This window comes from Mauremys mutica, chromosome 10 (assembly GCF_020497125.1).
Source record: "Mauremys mutica isolate MM-2020 ecotype Southern chromosome 10, ASM2049712v1, whole genome shotgun sequence".
NCBI classification, from domain to species: domain Eukaryota; kingdom Metazoa; phylum Chordata; order Testudines; family Geoemydidae; genus Mauremys; species Mauremys mutica.
Genome location: NC_059081.1, coordinates 42048594 through 42075601, shown reverse-complemented (window position 1 = coordinate 42075601; position 27008 = coordinate 42048594). Strand labels below are relative to the sequence as shown.

The 27008-nt window shown below is 42.0% G+C and overlaps 1 long non-coding RNA gene across 1 annotated transcript; it reads right to left on the bottom strand.

Moving 5' to 3' along the window:
* Positions 1-4269: 4269 nt before the first annotated feature.
* LOC123343292 lies at positions 4270-14124 on the bottom strand. Its single transcript, XR_006572179.1, has 3 exons — positions 13999-14124; positions 12078-12223; positions 4270-4322 (listed from the first exon to the last, which is right to left on the bottom strand). It is a non-coding gene; the product is annotated as an uncharacterized LOC123343292 (long non-coding RNA).
* Positions 14125-27008: the final 12884 nt, after the last annotated feature.

The window sequence follows — 27008 nt, the reverse complement described above, 5'->3', positions numbered from 1 at the left end:
GGTTGGAGGAAGTGATCCCTGACAATAAATACTCTCTGTAAAAGGCTTTGGAATCCTTCAGTGTGAAGTCACTGTTGTAAATGTAAATGCCTACATAATTTGGGTACATCTAACCAGAGGTACTGTAAGAATGGTGGCAAGTTGACGGCCGCGGTTCCCCCGTCGACTGCGCTTACTCCTCCTGCCGAGATGGAGTATGGGCGTCGATTAGCGGATCAATTTATCGCATCCAGACAAGACGCGATAAATCAATCCCTGATACATCGGACACTACACGCCGATCCGGCGGGTAGTATAGACATACCCATAGACTTTGTTTTTTTGTTTGGATTTATTTGGGTATTCCAGAAAGGGGTGGGCTATAGGGCTAAGATACAGAGGTTGCAAATTGCAATGCCTGATGTCGGGGGCACTGTGGCAGTGGGGGCTATCACTTTAAGGTACATCTAAAAAAATTGTAAATGGAAAACCAACACTAAGCCTTCCTCGTATGGAAGAAAGGACATGGCAACGCAGGCTCAGAACCACTGTTTTAGAATTTTATTTTGCCAAACATCTTTGTTCCCCATACTCCAAGAACTGCTTTATTCACTTAGTTCCAGAGTGTGAATTCCCAGTGGGGAGCAGTTATTTACCCAAGCAGTCTCATTGCCTTCTATGGGACCACTCAGGTGAATAAATTGCTTACCAAAGGGGATCAACAAGATACTGGGACAAAATGGGTCAGCATTTCTTGGGGCACTGCTGTCCCACAGATAAGATGACCAGTGTATCAAAATGAACAAAACAGGACAACTGCCATTCAGGGTTGGTGGGGTGACACCTCTCAGAGCTTTATAGATAATTAGGAAATAGTTTAATTACAGCACCAATAAGATACTTCATTATTTAAACATAAACAAAAACGTGATTTCGAGTTTTTCCAACTTCAAAGCTGATAAAACATCAAAATGTCAATTTTTTAATTAAAAAAAACCCATCAACGTTTATTTTAGAGTAACCCTAAAATACAAGCTGCTCCATTCATACATCACACCATCCTGGCCCTGTCTCCCACCCCCTTCTCAGCTGGGGGCTGGTGCTTCTCTCCCTCTCCAGTATGGAGCCCGTTTTCCACACTCATCCCCTTCTTTGCTACGCCTGGCTGGGCCTTGCTCCTGCTGCCCTGATGCTGTTGCCCTAGCTGGGCCCAACTCCTGCAGCTTTGGTAGTGATGCTGGTGCCACCCACCAGTCCCCAGAGGTAGTAGTCTGGTGCTGCCACTGCCACTAGTGGCCTCTTCCTGAAAGTGTGGCAGGGGCTATGTCACATGGCTTCCCAGAGTTTGCCACTGTGCCATCTGCTAGTGAGGGATGTGGGGGAGTTGTGAACTATAAAATAGGACATTAATATATGGGGTTTTACAGCTCCATATTTCCAGGATGGAGAGCTGAAAAATGGAACTGTCCAGGGAAAATACAAAGGCCTGGTCACTTTACCCATAGAAATACCTGTAGGGTGAAGGAATAATGCTGTAGAGAGCAGCCATCCTTCCCACTCACCTCAACTGTTATTATTCAGTTTTAGGTTTTTATACCACACCAATCCCCATGGTGTCTGAGCACCTTCTGTCCCCCTATACCACACTGAACCTCTGCTTCCATGGTGTGAGCAGTGGGATGAGAGGGAACAAGCCAACAGTCCCTAACTCTTCCCACCCTACTCAGCCCCCTAAGACTAACCTACTAGACCTAGGTCTCCTTTGCTCATGAAAGCAGACAGACAATCTAGCCTCCCGTGAAATGTACCCAGCAAACCAGTTTAATTCCAAGGAACAGTGCTGTGTTATTAAAGACCCATAATCTGTCATAGTCAAGTGAGAAACTAAATAATTCACATCCTAAAATCATGCATTGTTTTTAAAAGATATTCAGTACATAAACCACATTCTTGGTCCTGCTAGTGAAGGCAGGGGGCTGGACTCGATGACCTTTCGGGGTCCCTTCCAGTTCTAGGAGATAGGATATCTCCAATTATTTATTTAAACCGTGTTATGAAATTGACTTTAAGCCAGGAAATTCTATTTAAATAAACATAAAAAAAATGTGGAACAGCATACTTTAACGTTTGAGGCCAGAAGGATCAGACCTAACCTAGAATTTCCTGAATCATGTGGTCTAATGTATATTAAATATTGTTTTTAAAATTGTTAAGTAAATATGTAATAAACTATGAATCCATTAGAAGAGGAACTGGTCTTTTCAAATAAATTCATTAATCTTCAAATATTGAATATTATAACACAGTCAAATATTACATTACTCTTTATCTAAGTGAACATATAGTTTCAAGATATATTTAGGAAGGAAATGTGTGTTTATTGATTGTATGAGTGAAATTACTTTAATTAAGGAAACAGGCTCACTGCCAAAAAGTGCATACATAGCTATTAGTGTGAGCTGCTTACTATAACAGCCCAAGAAGGCAAAAGCAGATGTCTAAGTCGGCTACAGCATACATTCTGGTCAGACAAATCCTAATACTGTATCTTTTGTGACACATAGATTCTCTTCACTTTGAAAGCAAACTCCACTAAACACAACTCTGATCTTAGTTTTTCTGCAGAATGCTATGTAAAAACCCTTTAAGCTTGAAAGCAAAACTTGTGAGTCCTCTAACTGAGCAAGATTCTGCTGTGAAGATTTTGGGGTCATATGATAAATACAATGCATCTCACCATTTCAAGATGGAATATGGAGAAGAAAAGCTGGGATCCTTTCAAAGAGGCAATGTAAATACCTTCCTGTTAGCTTGCACTCTTCTAAAAATGGTGGTGATGCATTACGTTTTTCTCCAGGTTTGGCTGAGGTTACATTTCATGTTCAAAGATAAAGGGAGTAGTTGGGAACCAACAATATTAAGATTGTGCAATATGTTTTTGGCTACTGTCACTTACAAAGTTCTAGATGTTTCAGTTCCTTGTGTGAAACATTAAACTGAAAATACTTCACAAACAACAGTAATAACTAGAGAAGATGAAATGTCAGTTGTTCGTATTTGATTTATTTCATATCTGCATTCAAACATTCTGATCTGTATTCACACCTCTTAGTCTAGGCCTTGGTCTAGGAATCCCAGGGGAATTTTAACAATTCCTCTGGTACATCTTGGTTCAAGTTGTTTGGCAAACAACAAAATAGCCCCTCTCCTGGTATTTTAGTGCTTCCACACAAAACCAAGGAGAGGAACTCCAGAAAAATGAAAAAAGTTAGTTTTGTGACCTTCAGGAAAAAGTTAGTTTGGGATATAGTATGATTTTAAGGGGAAGGCTCAGTGAGCAACTTCTCCAGAATGGCTCATATGTCATCTCTCCAATTCAGAACTGAACCTTAGCTTGGTATTAAGTGTGGTACTGTGCTGGTTGAGTTGTCCTGTTCTGGATGAGAAGTAAAACTGTTCTAAGTATAGGGGCATACTATATTATGGTGTCTCTGTTCAATGATAGCTAGTGAGAGTATGTATCTGTGAATCACACCAAATATGTACAAGTCTGGGTAATAGCCATATAATAAATTGCATTTGTTGTGCAACTCTGACTAGGTAGCCTGCTCTCTGCCCACTAATCCACATCCCTGGGATTAATTCTAACATTCTAAACCCCTGATCAGACCACGCTATCCATTTTTATTTAAACCAACCTGCCAAACAGAGGTTCCAGTCTTTCCCCTCCATGGTAGAAATGGGATTTTTATACTACTGAAAATGGGAGAACCCTTGTTTTCAAATGCTTGCTTCTAGCCATGGAAAGTGTCGCAATATCAGAATTTAAATTTATAGCACTTATATTTCGAAAAAACTAGAGATATTTCAAATAGGTTAATTTTACATTTTCTCTCCCTTTGAGCCCTGCATAACTGAAATGAAATCTTTCCCCCCCCCCCCACTGATTTCGGTGAGGCCAGGATTTCACTCAGATTCTGCATGAGGCAGTATAAAAGAAATATATTTTTAAAAGATTAAACACTCAAGCAGCTTTGCAGTGAAGCAGTATATTCAGAGCACACGAAGGTGTGGAATGGTATAAAGGGTTTATCAACACTTGTCTGCTCAGGGTATTCTCATTCTTGATTAATGCAGCAATCACAGATGAGTGCCAATAAAATCTTTATATCATACCACAGAATCATGGTTTTCATTATATACAGTGTAAAAATGAAACAATTTTTAATATTTATAGTGTAAATTATATATACACACTCATCTATAACACACACATGCTCACACACTCACGTGTATGGATCGCTCCCATTCGACTTCAAAGTATCAGACTGAACCCAGGACATCTGTAAAACCAGAAGCCAGTATTTAGCATACTTTTGACAAGTCATCAATAAACATCTGTATTGAGCCTTGGAGAAAGGCTGTGCAAAGGTCCTCTGGAGTCCAGAGAAGACATATAACCAACGGCTGCTTTGGATTAAATCATTTTACAGATTTGAAGACATAGTTGGGATTTTAGAGCTGTAGACGTGTAGTACATTGAGTCACCAGTAAGGGGAACCCTCTTTGCAGTAAACCTTCAAGCCTTTACTGCTTTGATTGAAAGTGTGGTTATAAAGATAATGTGACATTTTGGTTCCAAAAAAAATTATGTTTAATCAGAAGGCAACCAGAGATAAGCAGTTTAAAATGAAATCTGAATTACAATTTCAAGTCTCCACTTTTTTATACTTCTCAATGAGATTGAAGAGGAAAAGTGAATGAACCTGCATATCAAATACAGACATTAACCCATAACAATCTTAAATGAAAGAAAAATAGAGGGAATAGGTTTTGTCTCCAGGTTTTAAAATATATCATATTACTCAGAACTTCAGAATAAATTTCTCTATTAACTGGCATTCTTATTAAAATAATGGAAAATAAATGGTTTATATGATAACATAAAACTTAGTAATTTTACCCATAACCGAATCAATCTGTATTTTTAGAGTCAGAAGAACACAACAATTTGGAAACCTAGAAATTAAGTATTCTGATCATTAATAGTCCTGGGTAAATATAAAGATAAGCCTTGCTAATATAGGTGCACCAGGGTCAACTCCTGAAAAAAGGATAGTTTGAGACCCATCATTAACCCTTTTGCCGCCCTGTGTATGTTTGATTCATGACTAGATTGCTATGTTTGTGGCCTATGATCATACAACGAGCATCTCCAGAAATGATAAAATGTTAATATGGTGCAATGGACACAGTGTGAATATTTGTATCCTGAATGGGCAGTAGGGGTGGTAGTCACAGGTTGAATAGATGTGGTATATGTTGAAGAATGGTATGTATTGCAGCACCTATTTTGATGAATAATCCAGCAATAGACTCACTTATATCAAATGTGAGATACTATGGAATTGTTGCAACCAACGTGCAAAGAATCACCTCCTCTCCCTTTCCAAGTGAGTATTCTTCCATTCAACTCAGGCTAGCAAAAACTCTTCATTTAGCCAGATTTTTTTCCCTAGTGGTAAATATTTAACTATATGGAACCACGGGCTAGTGCAGAGATTTAATGCAGGCATAAAATCTAAAAGTAAATACCACTCTCAGTCAGAAACCAGAATTTCTGCCATGGTTGGTCAAATACCCTTCTCTCCAGACGTCCAGTGAGAATGGCTGCCTTTTTCTAACTTTTGAATACACCATAAATGCACTACACAGGCTGACAGCACATCAATATTAATTAATAATTCACAACTCTGTCCAACTTTTTCCCTACATGTAATCACAACTCTAAATCTTTGGAAGCCTTCCTTTATCTAGCAGGAGAGAAAAACCATTTCACTTCTTCCACCCTGCATTGTTTTCAGTCTCTTCTTAGGTGCATCAGCAAATATATGGGAAAGTCTCTCTTGGATGTTTTTAAATGTGCAAATGCTTAATGCTGTAATGCAGTTACATATTGCAAATGTGTGCTGTTATTCCTCACTGGAGCCATTCCTAGGATACACCATATTTTATTTATAAAAATGTTAGGTAAGTGGAATGCTTTCACCAGCTGCACCTAGTTAGGAAGTTGGAGCCCTCGCTTTCAAATATGGATCTTGCTCCTGTAATGTAATCCATGCATTCATCACCTCATGATGAGCCACTGCAATGTGCTATATGTAAGGTTACACCCTAAATCTACTCAGAGAGTGAAGTTGGTGGATCACTGATTTTAGTGAATCACTTATTAAGTGGCGTACCCTGCTAGCAGGGCAGCTCCTGTGCTCCCATAGCTGCACTGGCTGTAGCTGCAGTGCCTGCCTATTGGTCTCTAGGAGAAGCTGAAGGTCTTGATTTGACATATGAAGCCCCAGACAGCCTAGGGCATCACCTCTCTTCCTGAGCATACTTCTACGGTGAAGGTCAGCAGCTCTTGCAAAAGTGCCATAGTTATTTAATTATCACAAGAGAGAGAGGATGGCAGATACAACATTGTCTGTGAGGGGTCTTTGGCTCTGGAATTCACACCCTCATTGGTCCAAAATTGATTGATAAGTATGGAGGGCTGAGGATATGTGGTGCACTGGGATGGGATGCATCTTGCACATGTATGTACTAGCTGATATCTTAATTGCAATGCTGAAGCAGGGTCAGTGTCCCCTGCTGTAACCACAGGACAAAACTTCTTCTCTGTGGCAGTGGTTTCCTTACCAAGAAATAACAACACATTTATTTGATTTCTTCATAGGTATTTCTATTGCACTCCTCACTGTATCATCTGAGCACCTCAAAGACACCAGTGAATTAAATCTCACCCCTGAGAAACAGGAAAGCATTATCTTCCCCATACATCACAGCCTTCCTTCTAAACAGCACATCCCTGCTCAAAAGACTTCTTTGGCTTCTATGACCTTCCCAGGCCATGGATTTATCCTTCCCAGGCTCTGTCCATCTCTCTGAACTCCTGTCTTCCTACTCACCACACAAACCTACAGCCTTTTAAAATGACTGGTTGGAATCCTGGTCCCATTTAAGTCAATGGAAGTGTTGCTATTAAGTACAATAGGATTCCTTTCTGTTCCTTTTTAGCTCTCCAGAGTAGCCATAGGCTATTTCTGAGGTTGTACCAAAAATCTGAGACAATTTCTTTACTTGTCTATATTTCAACGATTCCATGCTTTCCTGGTACCATCTGAAAACCTACTAATGTCCTGGGATTCTTAGCTATGTCTCGAATCATTCAAATACTGGGCTCTGGGATCTTCATTCTCCTTATAATAAAAATCACCTTGCCAAACAAGCATCAATTCATCCTCTACTGGAACGCAGTCACATCTGAGATGGAACACACACACACACACACACAAATAAATGTTCACCCATTCATATCAGTGCTATAAATTAGCTTAGGGAATGCGTGCTATGGGGGAGCAGCTCAGGGAGGGAAAGAGTCTTAATGGCACCATCTAGCCTCATGGTTCAGCACTGATAAAAGGGGAAAACTGCTCCTGACTGCATTTCCACCACCCAGCTTTCCATGGCAATCTCCCAGCCACGCACTAAGCAGACCCATACTTGCTTAACTAATGACGTCTGATGAGATCACATCCAGAAGCAAGGCAGCTACTAAGCATAAACTTCTTGAAACTTGACAATTTTACTTTTTTTAAGATCTTTCCCAGTATATCAACACCTACCATGTATATGGTATTTTGTAATACAAATACTTTCGATGCATTGACTGTGAACCGTTTTTTTAAAATTCCTTGTGAAACCTACTAACAGACTATACTGATTCTGTATAAAACTCAATGCCAAGCAAATTTCCATTATCAAACTTATTTTCAAAATTTGCACAGATCAGCACACTTGGATTAAGTCAAGAACATAATGGGATTTGATAGAGAAAAAGGCCTTTTTCTATTATTGTGACTGAAAGCAAGCATGTAGGAAGACAAGGCCCTCTCTTCAAAGACCTTACAAATGAAACAGATAACCAGGAGATGAGAGAGGGAGAAAAATGCAATATAAAGGCAGAGTAAGATAGTGGTGACGGTTAGAATGCATCTCAGTTCCATGGTTTTTATTTGGATTTCTTTTTCTTAATCTTCCCCCTCCCTCCTGTTGTGTGGGTGGGTACTAAGGATTTCTTTGTCTCGGTTTCATTCACTTTCATTGTCATTCAACCCAGGTATAAGGTGCATATCCCGCAAGTAGCTCGCAAAGCCTCCGAAGCATCTCAAAAATTATGTTGGGCTGATGTGATGATTCTGATATTACATCATCAGAAAATACATGTTTGGTGGCAAATTTTCCATTAACTTATTTTGGCCCTCTTTGGGCTTCATGAATGAGCAACCAAAATAAATAATAACAAAATACAAACAAAAGCTGAGTTTGGGGTGGGATTTTTTTATACTTAAATAGAATTGGGCTGCAGATTTTAATGTACATTATGTATACAGTGTTTTAAATAAAATTACATTTTTACTTTACATTAATATTGACATTGCAATTAACTCCTTCCTAAGGGTTGGCTGGACCAGTCAATATTGCTCTGTTAAAGCCATTACAAGGAGTTTAGTCAAAGATCTGTTTATGAAAGTCTCCATACTGCTCCAAACAGCTCAACTCTGGTTTCATTATAAGAATGTGTTTTCTGAAGAAAATAGCTATTTAAAATATTAGTAAAATGATGAAAAAAATACCAAAAGCAGTTCTAGTATAACTATGTTCACTTTTAGAGTTACATCAGGAATGAATTTGGCCCAATACATATACTTCCAGCCAAAGTGGGCTATAATTTTTTCTATGCCTGGGATCCCATTCCCATTGTAAACACACACATATATATAAAATACAGCTGTTAATGTTAAAAATATCCATTTGATAAAGTCTCAATATTACAGATGGCCATGGCGCTTTTGTAGCAGCTCTGTGTTGTGTCAAAAATCTCCTTCTTAATGTCTTTGTACAAGGTCTCTGGACAGCTGTTACAATGTATCAATGTGAAAGATTCCATTTAATAATGTCTCTACTTACTACAGATTGGCACAATCCTGCATTGATACAGCTGCAAACAGTGATTTGCTTCTGTAAGGACTATAGGCTCCATCATAAGATTACAATGGGGAAAAAAATAGCAACAGTTCTATTACAAAGTTAAGGTGGTAGGTAAGCCCTCTACTGTAACCTCCTCTCTGCCTCTGGGAATCATCCCATCTTCTTCCATAGTGAAAAGGTACTCCTGCTTCACTAGAGAAATACTAAAGATAAGAAACACAGTTGCCTCTTGCTTTGAACTGAAGACAGACGACCATACTATCAGAGTGCTGAGTAGGAAATTCTAGCTATTATTTATCATGTCCCAGCAGAATGTAACATAATGGGATTTGATAGAGAAAAAGGCCTTTTTCTATTATTGTGACTGAAAAAATGCATTGACAATCCCAATCAAACTATTAGATATGCTAGAAAAATGTAAATGTAAACTCTATTATCTGCATCTGCAATAAATGCAGAAGGTAGTTTGAGTTCAAGAATAATTTTTGACATTTCTGTGACATGGCTGTTCTAAAGAAGTTTTCTAAAAGATAACTAGATTTTCCATAAAAATAACTACCCTATTGTTCTTTTAACATGAAAAAAGTTATATCCACGATGTCTCCTAGATGTCTAGATTCTGTTAACTCATCTTAGAAACAGCCAAATGTGGAGCTATATTTCTATAGGAATTCCTATGCCATCCTTGCTTTCCTTTTTTTGTTTTTGTTTTTGTTTGTTTGATTGTTTGTTTTTTGTGTATTTTTTTAAAATAAGAAACCTTATTTCTACATCCTAGGTACAAAGTGGTCCAGAGAAGTTGTGACTGAAATTCATTGCCATGTAGGAGCATATCCTGCTTGCCTTTCTCATCCTCATAGTCTCTTTGAATTCAGTGGGACTACTCAGGAGAATAAGGGTGAGAAATATTTGGTTTGCTGGTCCTGTTCCAGCAAAGCACTTCAGTAGACACCTAACTTTAAGCTCAGGAATAGGCTCATTGAAGTTAAGCACATGTTTGAGTGCTTTGCTGGATGGAGGCCTAAATGAATAACTGATCACGGTACTTTTAGTGAACAAGAGTCTAGCATATAAACCACCCTCACAAATTATACTATCTGGCTATAATGAGAGAATGGAATAGCACATAAACCTTCGCAGAATCAGTGTCTTTGCTACATGCTTCCTGCATCAGCAACTTCAACAGCTTAATTATATATTGCACAAAAATGTATTTGCTCTTACCCAGGTTAATGATATTGCTTTTTAATTGAGTGTACCTCTGAATTCTTTTGTTATGGGAAGATAAATAAATAAATAGCATCTGACTCCCTGTTTCATACTCCTTTTCCTTTCCTTTCTCTGGACATGTTCTTGTTCTGCTATATCTTTATTGATATGAGTTCAATGGGAAGTTTTTGGTGTACCCAGGTACTCACACATTAGAGTTTGCAGGTTTAGGGGCTGAATCTTGGGAGGGTGGGGGATAAAAAGGCTACAGTGGTAAATTAATAACAACATCTATACTTACGTTTGCTAAGATACAATGATAAGGGACATCAGTCTTAATGACTCAGTGGATAAAATGATTACTAGCTGGGGATGGGAAAAGGTTTCCCCCTGTGATGTTGTATTGAATAGTTAGCTGCATTAAGGGTTTTTATGTCAATGAAGCATCTAATATTGGCCACTGTGAGCCATAGGATACTGTACTAGATCACTTAGCAGTCTGCTCTACTGCTTTCTAAAGTATTTATTTAATGTATTTTTTCTGCTGCTGGAGTCCTGGCTTATTACACCGTTAACAACAAAACAAAATGATAGTATTTAAAACTGAAGAGCTCTCTCCTACCAGTTATCTAAGGTGCCCATCACCATAATATCTAGGCTTCATTAGAAGAGTTTTAAAATAGATCAGATTCATAGTGGTCCTATAATCATAGGTAATTAAAATCATGATTAGAAACAATTACTTGTACACCTCTACCCCGTTATAACGCCACCTGATATAACACGAATTCGGATATAATGCGGTAAAGCAGCGCTCTGGGGAGGCGAGGCTGCGCACTCCGATGGATCAAATCAAGTTCAATATAACGTGGTTTCACCTATAATGCAGTAAGATTTTTTGGCTCCTGACAACAGTGTTATATCGAGGTAGAGGTGTATTAGCACTTTCATATATTACTTTTAATAAGTCCTTTTAATAAGTCACTGCCCTATCATAGCTCTTTTGACTATGGTGTAGGTACTAATTAAAAAATTGTTGTCTTGGAAATGGTGCCTTTTATTTTACAGGCATCCCAAATCCTTTTTCAAAGTAATGGGTTAGATCCCATGTCTGTAAGTAAAAGAAGCTGCCACTGTGCACTCAGCAATCCACTCCCACAGATTTGGAAAACAGTGTTATTGAGATGAAGAGGTGACCAGGACCAGAGATAGAACCAAGTTGCAACCCGGATTTCAGTCACCTCAAATCTCAGGGTGTTCAGATTGGGTTTGCCACTGGTTGGCTCTCTACTCTTATTGGAAACTGCTGAAATCCACTTACGCATCAGTCAGAGACAGGCAGAAGTCTAACCCAAAGGATGCCACCTCCAACAACATATCACCTTGCTGCTACTGCACTATAGTGTTAGCATCAAAGTTGTGGTGTGGGGTGCAGCATCATGCTCTAAGACCACAGCATGGAGCCAAGTGTCCTGCTTGCTTTCTGAACCAGGGCTTGCATTTACTCACAACTCTCGCCCACCCACTGTGTTGCTTCCCTCGGCCTGCCTCCTCCCACTGCCCTTTGTGCTATCTTTCCCCTCCCCCTGCAGCTGCTGTATTGTGCTCTGTGTCTCCAAAAGGCATGCTAGCAGCCCAGTGAAATTGATCTGACTCCAGCGCTCAAACACCAGCAAAAAATGCTGCAGAGCTGGGGAGTGCTGTCGGTTTTATTTATGCTGCTGGAGTGATAGGGAAACAAAATGGAGGAGTTTGGGGAGACAGATAACACAGACGTGGGAGGCGGATAACACATTGAGGCTATAGGGAGATAGAGACAAATCAAACAACACAAGAAAGATTACCTGGACTCAGGGAGAGGGGAGTTGTGAAAGATGGGCAGCGGCATGGATGGAAACTCCTGTGCCATGACATCTAGACAGGTTGAGTTCCACAGCAGGTGCAGAGGAAAATATGACAAGTACTGGTGCAAGTGTGGTTGTGGAGAATCCTGGGGGGAATAGTGAATGGAGGTTTCCTGTTACATAGGTGCAAACTGGGCAACCTACTGACTTCCCATGGAACTCAAGTCCCGCTCCCCCACACCCATCCCCCGCTGCCCAGAGGTCTTAGGTAGCAAGAAGCAGCTCATACTTCTCAGCACCAGTATTGCCAAACCCAAGAGCTCAAAAATCATGAGCTTTTTTAAAAATCCCATTATTTTAAATCCAAATAATACATTTGGGGGTCCTTTTATTTGCTTTTTGCTTCCTAAGTCTTCAGGGTGTTCAAATCACATTTTCAAGATTTTCTCTGCAACCATGAGGACCAGAAACTTAATTTTAAAGATATGAAAATAGAAATTCTTATGAAATCACAGGATTCCAGGAGTTGAGGCTTTAAATCAAGACATCAAATATTGTGAGACTCACAATTAAAAAAAAATCACAAGAGTCAGAAGTACTGCACCCACTGCTGGAGCATGATTAACAAACATCACACTAAAACTGGTGGAATTCCCATGGCCCAGGGGCCCGATTGCATCTGCAGGATTGATAGCATTATCTGAAGCAGCCTGCTTCTCAGCCCCATCTGGCTTGGCACTGCAGATTGCCTCTTCTTCCTGATTGGCTCCTGGAGGCCAGTGGGGGAACCTTGTCAGATTTTGCCTTGTCATTGAAGGGTGTGGCCTCGCATACTACCTGATGCCACATGATGCTGCAAGAGAAATGTTCATGCAAATGAACTGACAATAGATGAGGACGCACCAAGTAGCCAGGAAAAGTGAGGGTGGGAGTGAGAGAAAGACTGAGCAGAACACCTTCTCTCTGCTGACAGCCAGGTGTGGGACAGAAGCCTTGAAACCAACGGAGTAATAATGTCAGGACATTGTTCTGCAATTATGTTTTGTTTCCTGCAACCTCATTTGATAATGAAGTGGCTCTCCAGTCATTCAAGGCTAAGTACCATAGCACTAGAACATTATGGCTCTGCAGTCAACAGTATTAGCATTCCCTGCTACTGGAGATAGAATTTGAAAGGTTAGCTTATGTTCTATGAAGAGTGTAGAGTTGGGAAAATAAAGAAAAAGAAGAAAGTGTAAATTCACCAATTGGCTTTACTACTAGTTACATCCCATTGCATTCAATCATTTGGGAACCTTCTGATGAATGTATTCTCTTGGCAGGAAAGTTCATGGGGAAGGTGTGTTGCAGATACTAGCATTAATAAATATTAAGGAGCATAGAAGTGTTTCTTTAGTCCTCTTGGAAAGTCCCTTTTTATTATTCATGCCTTAGACATGATCAGTGACAAGTGTTCAATAATTTGCATACAGAAAAAGGGGACTCTATCAGCTTTGATCATTCAATCAGAGTAAAGTTCATCTTTATAGGAGACAGAGCTTTCCAAGGGACTGGTGTGAGACACTAGAATGAACTCCCACAGGAATGAAGGACTATGGAAAACCTCACCACCTTCTGCTCTAAGTGCAAGGTGTGCTTCTTTGCCATTGCCTTCTCTAACAAACACACAACAAAACACTACCCTCCCCACACAATTCTCTCCCTATGAAGAGGATGAGAAGTAGGATAAACCATCCATGACAGATGCCAGTCATTTGAGAGACAAGGAGGGTGAAAAAGACAAACTTTTGAGCCTCACAGGTCAGGTCTACAACAACACTGCAAATGACAGATGTCAGTCATGTCACTTAATACACTACTGGAAGGTGCCCAGATACTACAGTGATGAAGGTGCCCTAAGACCCTAAGAGAATAACCCTACCATTTACAAGACATGTAGCACAGGAGAGACAAACAGCAGGTAGTTTTCTTGCTCACAGTTTCCCAAGTCTGCCGTTCCACTCAGTTCTGTGCCCCAAAGAGTTCTGTCTCTCTTCTTCCTCTCAGGGCCATGCTCATGACTGAGTCTATCCTGTCTACAGGCTCTATTTCACCTCTTCCTGACCCCTCCCCACAGCTTGCCAAAAGAATCCCTAGCCCCTCTGTTAGCAATCAGGAACTCCTTCAGCCCCCACACTGCTGTAGTTTCTCTTGTCTCCACGTATCTCACAGAAGGAGCTGATTGTTCCTTCCATTTAGCTGGAAAGAAGGGTGCTTAGTATACCAGTCAGCTTTTACCAGGTCTAATTGTTTGTAACTCAAATACCTGCCTGAAGGAAACCATTAACACCTTCCAGCTTAACAATAACCATTATAATTCACATTACAACACGTGGGAACAGATACTTAGGAGCATGAATCCTAGAAGTTAGAACAGAATGCTGCAGAGACTCCTTCTGTGGAGAGTCACTAACTCTCTGAGCTAAATTTGCTCTAATCCAAAAGTTTAAATACAGAGATCTTCCACATTTGTTTCAAATCACACAGAACATTTCAGTAAATGCTGCACAGAGATTTATAGGGATCCCTAAACACAGTCCACTTCGTGACCGATACTCAGTGCTAATCCCTTTAGGTTTTGCCTTCGGAAAAGCCAACATTGTTACTACTTCTCTGGTCAAAGGTTACGCTTCCTGCTCTCCATCAATGCAACAGACCTGTGAGTGTTTTCAGATATTAGCCAGGTCACTTTCTTGCAAGAATCACTCTTGCCAATAATCTGATTACTGTGGCTAGTGAAGTTAATACTGTTATTAAGAAGGCATTACCTACATCTTTCCTTTTTTATATATGTGAGGTAAAGAAGCACAGGCATCACACTCTTCCATAAACAATCAATAATTTTCAGAGTTGTGAGACACTTTAATTTTACACACCCAGAGCTGCACAGATATGTGTGGCTTGGAAAATCAACAGCTAGAGAAAAAAAATTCAGGAAGGGAGAACACTATTAATGGGAACATACAGGCTAGATCACAGTTTACATGGGGAGTACTGTATCTGACCTGTTTATCAGATGAGAATCTATGTGTTGCATAATTAAATACCTTCTATTAGGAAATGCAAGACCCCAAGTGTTGGAGAGGTGAAGAGAGTTCATCATTGGACAAATCACTGTCTGATTTAGATGTAATTCTTTGGGTTTGGCAAAGGTTTGAGAAAGATAGTTACTGGTCTTTTCAAAGTGCTCTAGGGCAGGGGTTCTCAAACTGGAGGTCAGGACCCCTAAGGGGGTCACGAGGTTATTATATGGGGGGTCGTGAGCTGTCAACCTCCACCCCAAACCCCGCTTTGCCTCCAGCATTTATAATGGTGTTAAATATATAAAAAAGTGTTTTTAATTTATGGGGGCGGGGGTCGTATTGAGAGGCTTGCTATGTGAAAGGGGTCACCAGTACAAAAGTTTGAGAACCACTGCTCTAGGGGCTTCCTCTTTTAGCCTGTTAGTCAAACTTCTAAGAGTTTTATGTAACAGAAATCTGATACATACCAACAGATAATTAGTGAAGAAAAATAAACTGAATTTCCATATAAGCTGAGTTATTTACAGTACACAGATGTTTAGATTAGTTCTCAGTTCAGGTATCGGGGCTGGTTTTGACATCAGCTCAAGACTCGAGTGTTTTTAAGCTTGTAAAACAGTCCAGTTCACCTCTGCCTGAACTTGGACTGTCTCAGAAAACCTATCTTCTCTCAGAAAGGCTCTGTTTTCCTTTCCATTTCTTTTCCTCCATGCTGATGCAGCACAGTTTGTACTGAGTTGTGATGAATTTCCCTTCTCCACATATTTCAGTACTGAGTCCTTATCCAGGAAATTAAATCTCTTACAATAAATAAAAGGACACCACAATGATCTACCTGTATGCAGAGCTGGCTTTAGTCCTCAGTTTCAACAAGTTTTCATTAAAGGTGGCTAAACAAACATCTCAGCATCTATCTACTCCACTAGCCATCTCCCATTCTTCAGCTAGCTTTCTTCTTTGTTTCTTCAGATAAACCCTCCAATCTTACATCATTCCCCTAGGGCAAACTTTGAAGGTCAACTAATTTAGCAGAGTGAAGTTTAATTTGCTGAAGGAGAGGATTATTAATTTGTTCTCGTTTCTTTTGTTGATCTTCCAAATCTCCTACACACTTACACATCTGCAGCTTACATCCAGTGAGCTAGTGCATATGTTTTTCTGATCCCTAAAATACAGTGGAAGATAATGTTTATTGCCTCTGCTGGATATTTTGTTTTATTTATAAACAGTGTTTTAAATTCTATCCTTTTGTATTGTAGTCAGATTTCCCCATCACAACATCTATTGCTGGCAAGGAACAAATCAGCACCAAGGAATTGATTTTTTCATGACAAGTCAGAGAGAGAACAGAAGAGAGAGGCTGTTCTACACAGTCAAAAAGTGATACTTCTAGAGAGTCAAGCGGGTCAAAATTCAACCTGGTGAGACTTTATTCACAGAACAAATGTAGAGCATTGTAGCTTGTTCATTATTATTAATGCAACACCCAGAAATATAGGAGATAATTTTCAGATCAAATAGTTTCTGCTCCAAAGACCCTGCAATCTTAGGCCCCACACATGCACAATGGTCTACCTTAGCAAATCTGGTGACTAAATCAGACGCTTAGAAGCAATGCAGTGAGTATATGTAAGAAACAATAGGTGGCATGGGGTGAGGAGAAAACATTTTCAAACATGTACTTGCTTATTTTATTATATCCCTCTCGCCAACGTTTGGAGGCAGTTTTTCTTACATTGTCAGCTCTCTGGGGCAGGAATCATGTCCTTGTATGTGTTTAAACAGGGCCTAGTACAATGGGGGCCCCATTCTTTATAATAGGAAGACTATTACAGTAACAAGGTCAGTTACAATACAGTGGGTCTACTTCTTAATGGTTCCAGTAATTTAGGTAATTTAAGAAGAAGCCCCCCCCCCTCCCCCAAAAAAGATCATGACCTCAAATCCCAGGGACCCTAAATAATAGCATTATCCACAACACAATTAAAGCAAATAATTTTGGCTTTGGAAAGTTGTCCAGGGAATTGGATGTTCAATGAAGGTTTGCTGGTGTTTGGTCTTTCTGGAAGAACCCATTAATTGGTGACTCCATACTACAGCTTTTAGCACTGCATTCCTTGCCTAGGCATGGGCAGGGGGTCTATCTCCTTACATCATTCACGAGCCACCAAAGCCATTTTTCACTGCAATTTTCTAATGTGTGTACTATGTCAGCAGGGCTATCCCCTAGCCCTGAGTGATTGGTATGGTCCAAAACTATGTCTCAATCTCAAACAAAGCAAAAATCGCAAAAGACAGATGTGATGCTACAGCCACTGGTCTTATTACTATTGTCTCTGAAGGTCCTAGAACATTAACCACAGGAGAGCTGGAGTTATAATACTGCTGATGTTACTGCTTCTTTTGCAGTACTGCTACTGTGTATTCAGCAAAACAAGAACTACTGAAGAATAGCATGGTATTGATGATGAATGACAACTTAAAACAAATTGATACTATAAAAGGCTCACTGTCAGGTAATTTAGTCTCCCACATTAATGAAAAATAAGGTTTTAAAACATATTACAAATGCTTTCATTAATAGAAAAAAAAATCAATGAACACAGTTTGTTTGAATTGAAATATTCCCCAGTACTGTTTGCAACACAAACATTGCAGCACTAATCTAGTGCACCAACATGAGTAAGAAAAAAAAATTTCATAGTGATAAATAAATGTGAACTGGTCTGTTTTCATGTTGAAGTTAGATATCCAAATATTCAGGTTCGTACATTAACTAGCATGCATCTGATACTGAAGAGATAGTTCAGTGTCTCAGATCCTTCATCTTCAAGGCCTTGTCTACACTCGTGATGTACGTTGCTTTAAGTTAAGTTACATAAGTTTCCCAATTTACGTTGACGTAACTTACATCAACTTAACCCGGTGTTTACACTGCACTATGTCAATGGAGATGCTCTCCCATTGACTTATCATGTCTTCAGCAGAGCCACAAAATGGATGCCCGCTGCATTGATGCAGCGGCGCTGATATAACTCGGAGTGAAGACAAGCCCTGAGACTGGATGACCACTGTGAATCATGCTGGGAAATTCTATAGAAGGCAGAGGAATATTCTGTTACTGGTTTCTTCAAAACCTAGAACAATATTTTCCACCTGTCACAAAAACTATATATCAATATTTTCTACTTTGTGTTGACAGAAATGGCCTTTGCCGTGAGCTGTGTTTGCAAGCCCTAAACTTATCCTGGCATACAAATACACAGATGTTGCACAAAAATCTTTTTTCATTTCAATGAACATTTTGAACCATCTTTTTAGAGTAACAGCAGTGAAATATAAATGGCACGTGAAGTGAAGTGACTATGCATAAGGCTTCTTCCATTTGCTATTCCACTCTGTTACTTGAATCATATTTAGTTCTCATGTAGCCATGTAGATCAAATAAGAGAGTTAGCAAAGAAAGTTTGCTTGTCATTATTTGCTATTCATGCTGTATGATTGGTAAATGGTATTATCTGAGCACCTTCCAGTAGGGCACTAAGTGACATGACTAACATCTGTTGCATGTGGCTTGTTATTTCTCTGATCCTTTTTCCAGGGGGAGAATTGTGTGCACTGTATTATTTTGTTTTGGTAGGGTTTTGTTTAATGTACATGCTGCTCTGGATTTGTGTTAGAGAATGCATGGCAAAGAAGTGTACCTTGCACTTGGAGTGGAAGGTAATGAGATTTGAGGTGGTAGTTACTTCCTGTGAGAGTTCATTCCACAGTCTTGACCAGCCCTCAAGAAAGCCCTGTCTCCAGCAGAAATGAGCTTTTTTCTTATGGTACAAAGTCACAGTCCTCATCCCTGAGCTGTAGGTGATCTTTCTCATATCCTGGACCAAGGCCACCGAGTGCCTTGAAGATAAGGACTAAGACCTTGAACTTGCCTCAATATTTTATGGGAAGCCAGGGCAGATAGCAGAGGATAGGTCTGATGTGCTCCTGGTAGCCCATTTTTTCCGAGGAAATGAGTTGCTATTACAACTCTCCTTTCTGGCCTTACAGAAAAATCTCTTTTGTAGCCTATTTCTTTGGTTCTGATGGTTGCATCTGCTTCATACCTCAGTCTACTGCTCCATATTCCACAACCACATTGTGAGCTTCTTTCAAGCAATATACTGATTTTAAAATTGCTCTTTAAAATTGCAATTTTTAAAACTGACTTTTATTTAATTGACTTTATTTCTACCTATGCATCTCGCTGCTTTACAAGGTAGAAAGATATTGGATTTCTTACTATTCTGGTCAAAGATTCGATGGCATTTTCTTGAGACTAGGACTCATAGTTCTAGTGTTTTGACCAAATACAATTTTGGTTAACTACATTTTGTCCACTGTACCTAGTATTTGCCACTCTCCACTTTTAAATTGTTGTATAGTATTGCTGTGTACTGTTTAAGCATTTTGCTGCTGTACGCAGAGCCTGCTTCCTGGTGGGCACTATATATGTATGTAGCACCTCTCTCTCTCTCTCTCTCTGTCACACACACACACACACACACACAGTAGGTAGATAGTAAAAGCACTTTGGTGCGCCATACATTGAAGATATTATTAATTCAGTAAATGTCTATCCAGACAGGATTGCTTTGATTTTTTTTTCTTTTAACAGCATCTATTATTCCTCCCTGTTTCCAAATAACAATGTTATATAGCTGAAGAAAATAGTAATTTTTAGACACAAAGCTTGAGTCATATGGTGGTGCCAGTGTTGGCTCTTCTAGTTAGTAGTAATTATAAGTGCAGCATTATCACTTAGACTTTCCCATGGAATCTGAAAGCATTCATGCGCTCTCGGTGGTCAAAGTGTAGCACTTCAGCATATTTCAGTCACTTATATTTGCTCTCCATCACATGCAGAAAAGTTGTCTTTCTACCTCTTAGATTTGCGAAAAAGCTTTTAAAGTTCAACACTAGAAAAATGGATCAGATTTCTGTATGACAGGCACTACAGCAACACAGAAATCATAAAACCCCACAGAACTGTAACTGTGTAGCATGAGAAACACTGTCTTTAGCCTGCCCTTGGGTTTCTAGTGTGTTATAGTAATGGAACATACCATCATTCTAGATACACTCGTTATACCTACTTCATTTACAAACACAAGCACAAGCAGGTGGCGATTAGAGTACATAGGTATGGAAAGATATGCTACCAGGTAATGTAATGAAGCAGCATAATTCCTCCTTTGCTCTTTGCATTATGTAGGGAGGAAGCAAATGTGCATTAATCATGCAGAAAGCGGGAAAAGGAGATGTATGGAAGGGGAGAGTGATATTATGTGTACCCCTCCCTAGGCCTCACATAGCTGGCAATAGGTTCACCTGTTGAATAATGAATATTTTGACATACACGTCATTTGACAGGTAGGGCCACCAAGAGGGGCGATGTTAAGGAGCAGCCACTTATTACCAACAGAAAGGCGTGACCAAAGGGTTATTACATTTAAGGTAAAGTAATACTGACTCAGTTGGCCTCCACTGTTGCAGATAGGGCACCACAACATGTTTTCAGCTATTGGGAGCTATTCTTATTACTCCGGAATTCTGTCTGTGGAGCTAGGACAGAACACGGTCATCTCTATTAGGTGCAACAATTCCAAGGAGAGAGAGAGGAGGAATGGACCTGCTGTATTGCATTATCCATGCATGCAGTTCTTCTTTCCACTCTAGCTCTCAACAGCCAGGGCCCCCTCTCACAATACAGAATCCACAGTTGCTGGAAAGAGGCATTACTACCTTTGTTATGTACTAAGCCCTGGTCTACACTATGAGGTTAGGTCAAATTTAGCTGTGTGAGGTCAATTTTATAAGCAATGCGGCTACACAAGCAACCCTGTAGCGCAGACGCAGCGATGTGCAAGTCGATGGTATTGGCCTCCAGGACCTATCCCAGAGTGCTCCAATGTGACCGCTCTGGACAGCACTTTCAACTCTGATGCCAGGTACACAGGAAAAGTCCTGGGGAACTTTTGAATTTCATTTCCTGTTTGGTCAGCATGGCGAGTTCAGCAGCCCAGGTGACCATGCAGTCCTAGAATCACAAACGAGCTCCAGCATGGAGCGAACAGGAGACACTGGATCTAACTGCTGTATGGGGAGAAGAATCTGTGCAGGCAGAACTCTGATCAAAAAGAAAAAATGCTAATATATATGCCAAAATCACACAGGGCATGGTGGAGGGAGGCTACACCAGGGACACACAGCAGTGCCGCATGAAAGTTAAGGAGGTCAGGCAAGCCTCCCACAAGACAAAGGAGGCAAACAGTCGCTCCGGGTCAGAGCCCCATATATGCCGCATCTATGATCAGCTGCATGCCATTCTAGGGTGGAACCTTACCAGTACCCCACCACTGTCCATGGACACCTGCAAGGGGGAGTCTCATGCAACATGGAGGAGGATTTTGTGGAAGAGGCAGAGGAGGAGGAGGAGGAGGAGAAGAAGAATGCGCAGCAAACAAGTGGAGAATCCGTTCTTCCCAGCAGCCAGGACCTTTTCATTACCCTGAAGCCAATACCCTCCCAAAATGGGTTCCTGGACCCTGAAGGCAGAGAAGGCACCTCCAGTGAGTGCACATTTGTAACTACAGTACAGGGTTTAAAAGCAATAGTGTTTAATGTTTGATTTGCCCTGAAGACTTGGGATGCATTCACAGCCAGTACAGCTACTGGAAAAGTCTGTTAACGAGTCTGGGGATGGAGCAGGAATCCTCCAGGGACATTTCCTGGAGGTACTCTGAAAGTCTTTGCAGAAGGTTTCTAGGGAGGACTGCCTTATTTCGTCCTCCACGGTAGGACACTTTGCCATGCCAGTAGCAAGTAGTCTGGAATCATTGCAGCGCAAAGCATTGCAGTGAATGGTCCTGGGTTTTGGTCGCATTCATGCAACATTCGGTCTTTATCTTTCTGTATCAGCCTCAGGCGAGTGATATCATTCATGGTCACCTGGTTGAAATAGGGGAATTTTTGTAAGGGAACAGTAAAAAGACCCTGTTCATGCTGGGCTGTTTGCTCTTGGTTAAAAGGGATCATCCCGGAGAATAGCCATGTGGGGAGGGGAGGGGTGTGCTGCACATCCAATGCAAAACCGCAGCCTCCTCTTTTTAAACGGCAAACCCAACCGGCATTGCTTGCTATGGGGAAGGAGGGTGCTGCAGTTTGAAACCATTCCCATATGTTATGAAGGCGGAAGAAGCCAATCCCGTGTATCTTTTGGCTTACCATGGCTGCCTGAAAACCGAATTCTGTTGCCCAGCCATGTGTGATGTGTCACCATACCAGCAGGTGCTCAATATAAAAGTCAAAATGCGACCTTGTACCAAAAGCACATGTGCTGTCTGCTGTGAATTGCTTGATTCATTGTGAAAGAGTCTCCCTTTTGTTCTCAGAAATGTATGTTCTTACATTTTACTCTCCCTCTTTATCCCCCTTCCAGGTGCAAATGTTTCTATGCTCCTTGTATCTCTGTCCTTGAGGTTATCGCAGACTAGAAGGTGAAAAAAACGCACTCGCGATGACATGTTTTTCGAGCTCATGCAGTTCTCCCGCACTGGTAGGGCACAGCTGAATGCATGGAGGCATTCGGTGAAAGGCCAGGAAAGCATACAGTGAGCATGATCAGAACATGCAGGAGGCGATGCTGAGGCTAATGGGGGAGCAAACGGACATGATCAGGCATCTGGTGGAGCTGCAGGAAAGGCAACAAGAGCACAGATTTCCACTGCATTCATTGTATAACTGCCTGCCCTCCTCCCCAAGTTCCATATCCTCCTCACCCAGATGCCCAAGAATGTGGGGGCAGGGAGGCTCTGGCAGGGCCGCCCGGGGAGGGAGCAAGTGGGGCAATTTGCACAGGCCCTGGGCCCCACAGGGGCCCCAATGAGAGTTTTCAGGGACCCCCATGAGAGTTTTCAGTGGGTCCTTCAGTGCCGCCGAACCCACCTGGAGTGAAGGACCCGCTGCCGAAGACCCGGAGCTTCTTCCGCTCCGGGTCTTTGGCAGCAATTCGGCAGCGAGGGCTTCTTCCACACCGGGTCTTTGGTGGCAATTCAATGCTGAGGGCTCCTCCTGCTCCGGGACTTTGGCGGCAGTTCGGCGGCGGGTCCTTCACTCACTCTGGGACCCGCCGCCAAAGTGCCCCGAAGACCCAGAGTGGAAGGACCCCTGCCACTGAAGACCCCAGGCCCCCTGAATCCTCTGGGCAGTCCTGGGCTCCAGGCACCCAGCCACTCCACTCCAGAGGATGGCCCAAGCAACAGAAGTTTGTCATTCAAACAATTTTGATTTGTAGTGTAGCTGCAATAAGCAATGTGGCCTTGTCCTTCCCTCTTCCCTTCCTCCCACACCCCACCACGGCTACCTTGTCAGTTATCTCACTTTTTTCTTAATAAATAAAGAATGCATGGATTCAAAACAATAGAGACTTTATTTCCTTTGCCAGCTGTGGTCGAACGGGGAGGAGGATTGGCTTACAGGGAAGTAAATTCAACGAAGGGGACGGTTTTGCATCAAGGAGAAACACACACAACTGTCACACTGTAGCCTGGCCAGTCATGTAACTGATTTTCAAAGCCTCTCTGATGCGCAGTGCACTTAGCTGTGCTCTTCTAATTGCCCTGGTGTCTGGCTGTTCAAAATTGGCCACCAGGTGATTTGCCTCAACCTTCCACCCCACCATAAATGTCTCCCCCTTACTCTCACAGATATTGTGGAGCACACAGCAAGCAGCAATAACAATGGGAATATTCATTGCGTTGAGGTCTAACCTAGTCAGCAAACAGTGCCAGCGAGCTTTTAAACATCCAAAGGCACATTCTACCACCATTCTGCACTTGCTCAGACTATAGTTGAACTGCTCCTTACTACTGTCCAGGCTGCCTATGTATGGCTTCATGAGCCATGGGAGCAAGGAGTAGGCTGGGTCCCCAAGGATAACTATTGGCATTTCAACATCCCCAATGGTAATTTTCTGGTCTGGGAAGTAAGTCCCTTTTTGCAGCTGTTTGAACAGTCTGGAGTTCCTAAAGATGTGAGCATCATGCACCTTTTCTGGCCATCCCACGCTGATATCGGTGAAACATCCCTTGTGATCCACCAGTGCTTGCAGCGCCATTGAGAAGTACCCCTTGTGGTTTATGTACTGATTGGCAAGGTGGTCCCTTGCCAAGATAGGGATATGCGTTTCGTCTATTGCCCCACCACCATTAGGTAACCCCATTGCAGCAAAGCCATCCACTATGACATGCACATTTCCCAGAGTCACTACCCTTGATAGCAGTAGCTCAGTGATTGCGTGGGCTACTTGGATCACAGCAGCCCCCATGGTAGATTTACTCACTCTGAATTGATAGCAAGCTTCCACAGGGTTATCGCCACTCACTTCTCAACTGTCAGGGCAGGTCTCAGCCTGCACTTCAGGGTGGGGGAAAGCAACTCACACAGTTCCGTGAAAGTGGCCTTATGCATGCAAAAGTTTCACGGCCACCAGGAATCATCCCATACCTGCAACACTATGCGAGCCCACCAGTCTGTGCTTGTTTGCTGGGCCCAGAATTGGTATTCCACTGTATCAACCTGCCCCACTGCTGCCATGATGTCCCAATTGCCACATCCCATGCTTTCAGGAACGTCTGTGTCCATGTCCTCCTCACTATCGTCCTCGTGCTGGTGTCTCCTAGCCAGGTTCTGCACCTACTGCAGGATAATGCGTGAGGTGTTTACTATGCTCACTACAGCAGTGGTGAGCTGAGTGGGCTCCACGCTTGCCATGCTATAGCGTTTGCATGGGTAACCCAGGGAAAAAAAGAGCGAAATGATTGTTTGCCGTTGCTTTCAAGGAGGAAGGGAGAGAGAAGAGACTGACGACATGTACCCAAAACTACCCATGACAATATTTTTGCCCCATCAGGCATTGGGAGCTTAACCCAGAATTCCAATGGGCAGTGGGGACTGTGGGATAGCTACCCACAGTGCACCACTCCGTGAGTCGATGCTAGCCACGGTATTGAGGACGCACTCTGCCGACCTACTGCGCTTAGTGGGGACATGTACAATCAACTGTATAAAATCGCTTTCTAAAGATCGACTTCTATAAAATCGACCTAATTTCATAGTGTAGCCATACCCTAAGTGAGGCTGTTCTTTCACATGTTTGTTCACTGTGCTCTACTTCCATTTCTGAAGTGGCCGCATTTCAGTGGTGAGTGAAATGATCTTTATACATACTGTACAGTACAGGGACTCCTGAATCCTGGAAGGCACTGTGTATATACCACATAAATCACTGTAAAAGTAAATTGCTAATATTTGGTTAAGCTTCACAGATCTTACTCTGACAAAACCCCATTGAAATCCAGATTGAACACTAAAATCAGTGGAAGTCTTAACAGGTAAGGTCAACAAGATATGGTTCAATATATCTGAGACAGTAGACTGAAGCCATGTGAAACTAGACTTGTGTTTTTATGCTTTCTGGACAGCATTTAGGTTTTTGCCCAATCTTCTCCATGACATCTGTGTATTTTCAATAACTAGAATAAATCCAGCCCCTGGCATGTCCGCAGTGCAGATCCCAGCTGGAGTTATGTGGCTCAGTCGGGCCCCTAATCAGAGAATCCGAATCAGTTCCTGACTGTTGCCCAAGCCACCAAATCCCGTTCCCTAAAAAGCTTTATCACCCTGGGCATTAAAATGCTTAGGGCCCTCCCTGTGCATTTATACTTCAAAGACAAGTTATGCCTTCTTCAGTACAGCAAGAAAAGATGCAGAATGAATTCCTCCCTAGCAGCCTATTGGCCAAGGAGAAGGAATACAAGTCCACCTGGCCCGGAAAGACTGAATGGATCTGTATGGCACAAAAGAGGACTGACCTAATAGCTCCAAACTGGAACCTAGAAGAAAGTCTGTGTCCTGTGCGACAGGAGTAGGAATCTTTCCCAGTGGTATGTGAGAAGGACACAGCTGCTGCCCAGAACCCCCTTCCAAAGCCTTTCAACACCCCTCGAACCCCAGATTTTTATGATACCTAGGGCCTCAATCTGGGCTCCTCTCTTTCCACACAGCAGCTACGCATGTGCTAACGCAGCCCTCCATGGCCCCTCTGCAAGAAGGGGGACTAGAATTTGTAGGGGCCATCTGAAGAGATCTCCCTGCCTCCTAGGAAGAGTGCAGCAGGGTAGGCACAGAGCTGATTGCCTCCATCCTTTACCCAGATCAACTGTGCTGTGTAAGAGAAGGTTGGCTGTAGCCTAAAGCAATTTGTTTGTAGAAGGGCTTGATGCTGGAATGAAAGTAAAGTCTAAAAACACACAACTGTGCTTATGTTTAAATGAGAGTTAATTGTTCGGGTATGAAATCCTCAGCCCCCGCATAGTGTGCCAGGCACTTCCATAGCTAGCCTTGCTGTGGGAATGGAAGAGAGTAGCAGGGATGGCCTGCCGCTTGGCTACTTAAGCTATGTAGGTTTCCATTGTTCACCTATGTACAGGCCATGGCCCTGTGCAAAATCCCACAGAGGAGAACAAATTCATTCAAAATTCAGTGACTCCAGCAGAGCACCTGCACATCCCCCCCCCCCTCCCCCAAATCCCAGCTGCTGGTTTCTATAACCCGTAGCAGTGAAACAAAACAAATCAAAAAATTAAGCAGCGAATGGGCACCTGGGGAGCTCTGTCTACAGATCCCAATCTCTACTCTTCCACTTCGCTCTCCTCCAACACCCTTCCCTCAAGCCATGGCGGAGTGTCGAGGCCAAGAGCTGCCTTATCAATGGCTGCCACTCCACTACTGCACTCTGATCGCCTCCACGAAGGAATGGCAGAAC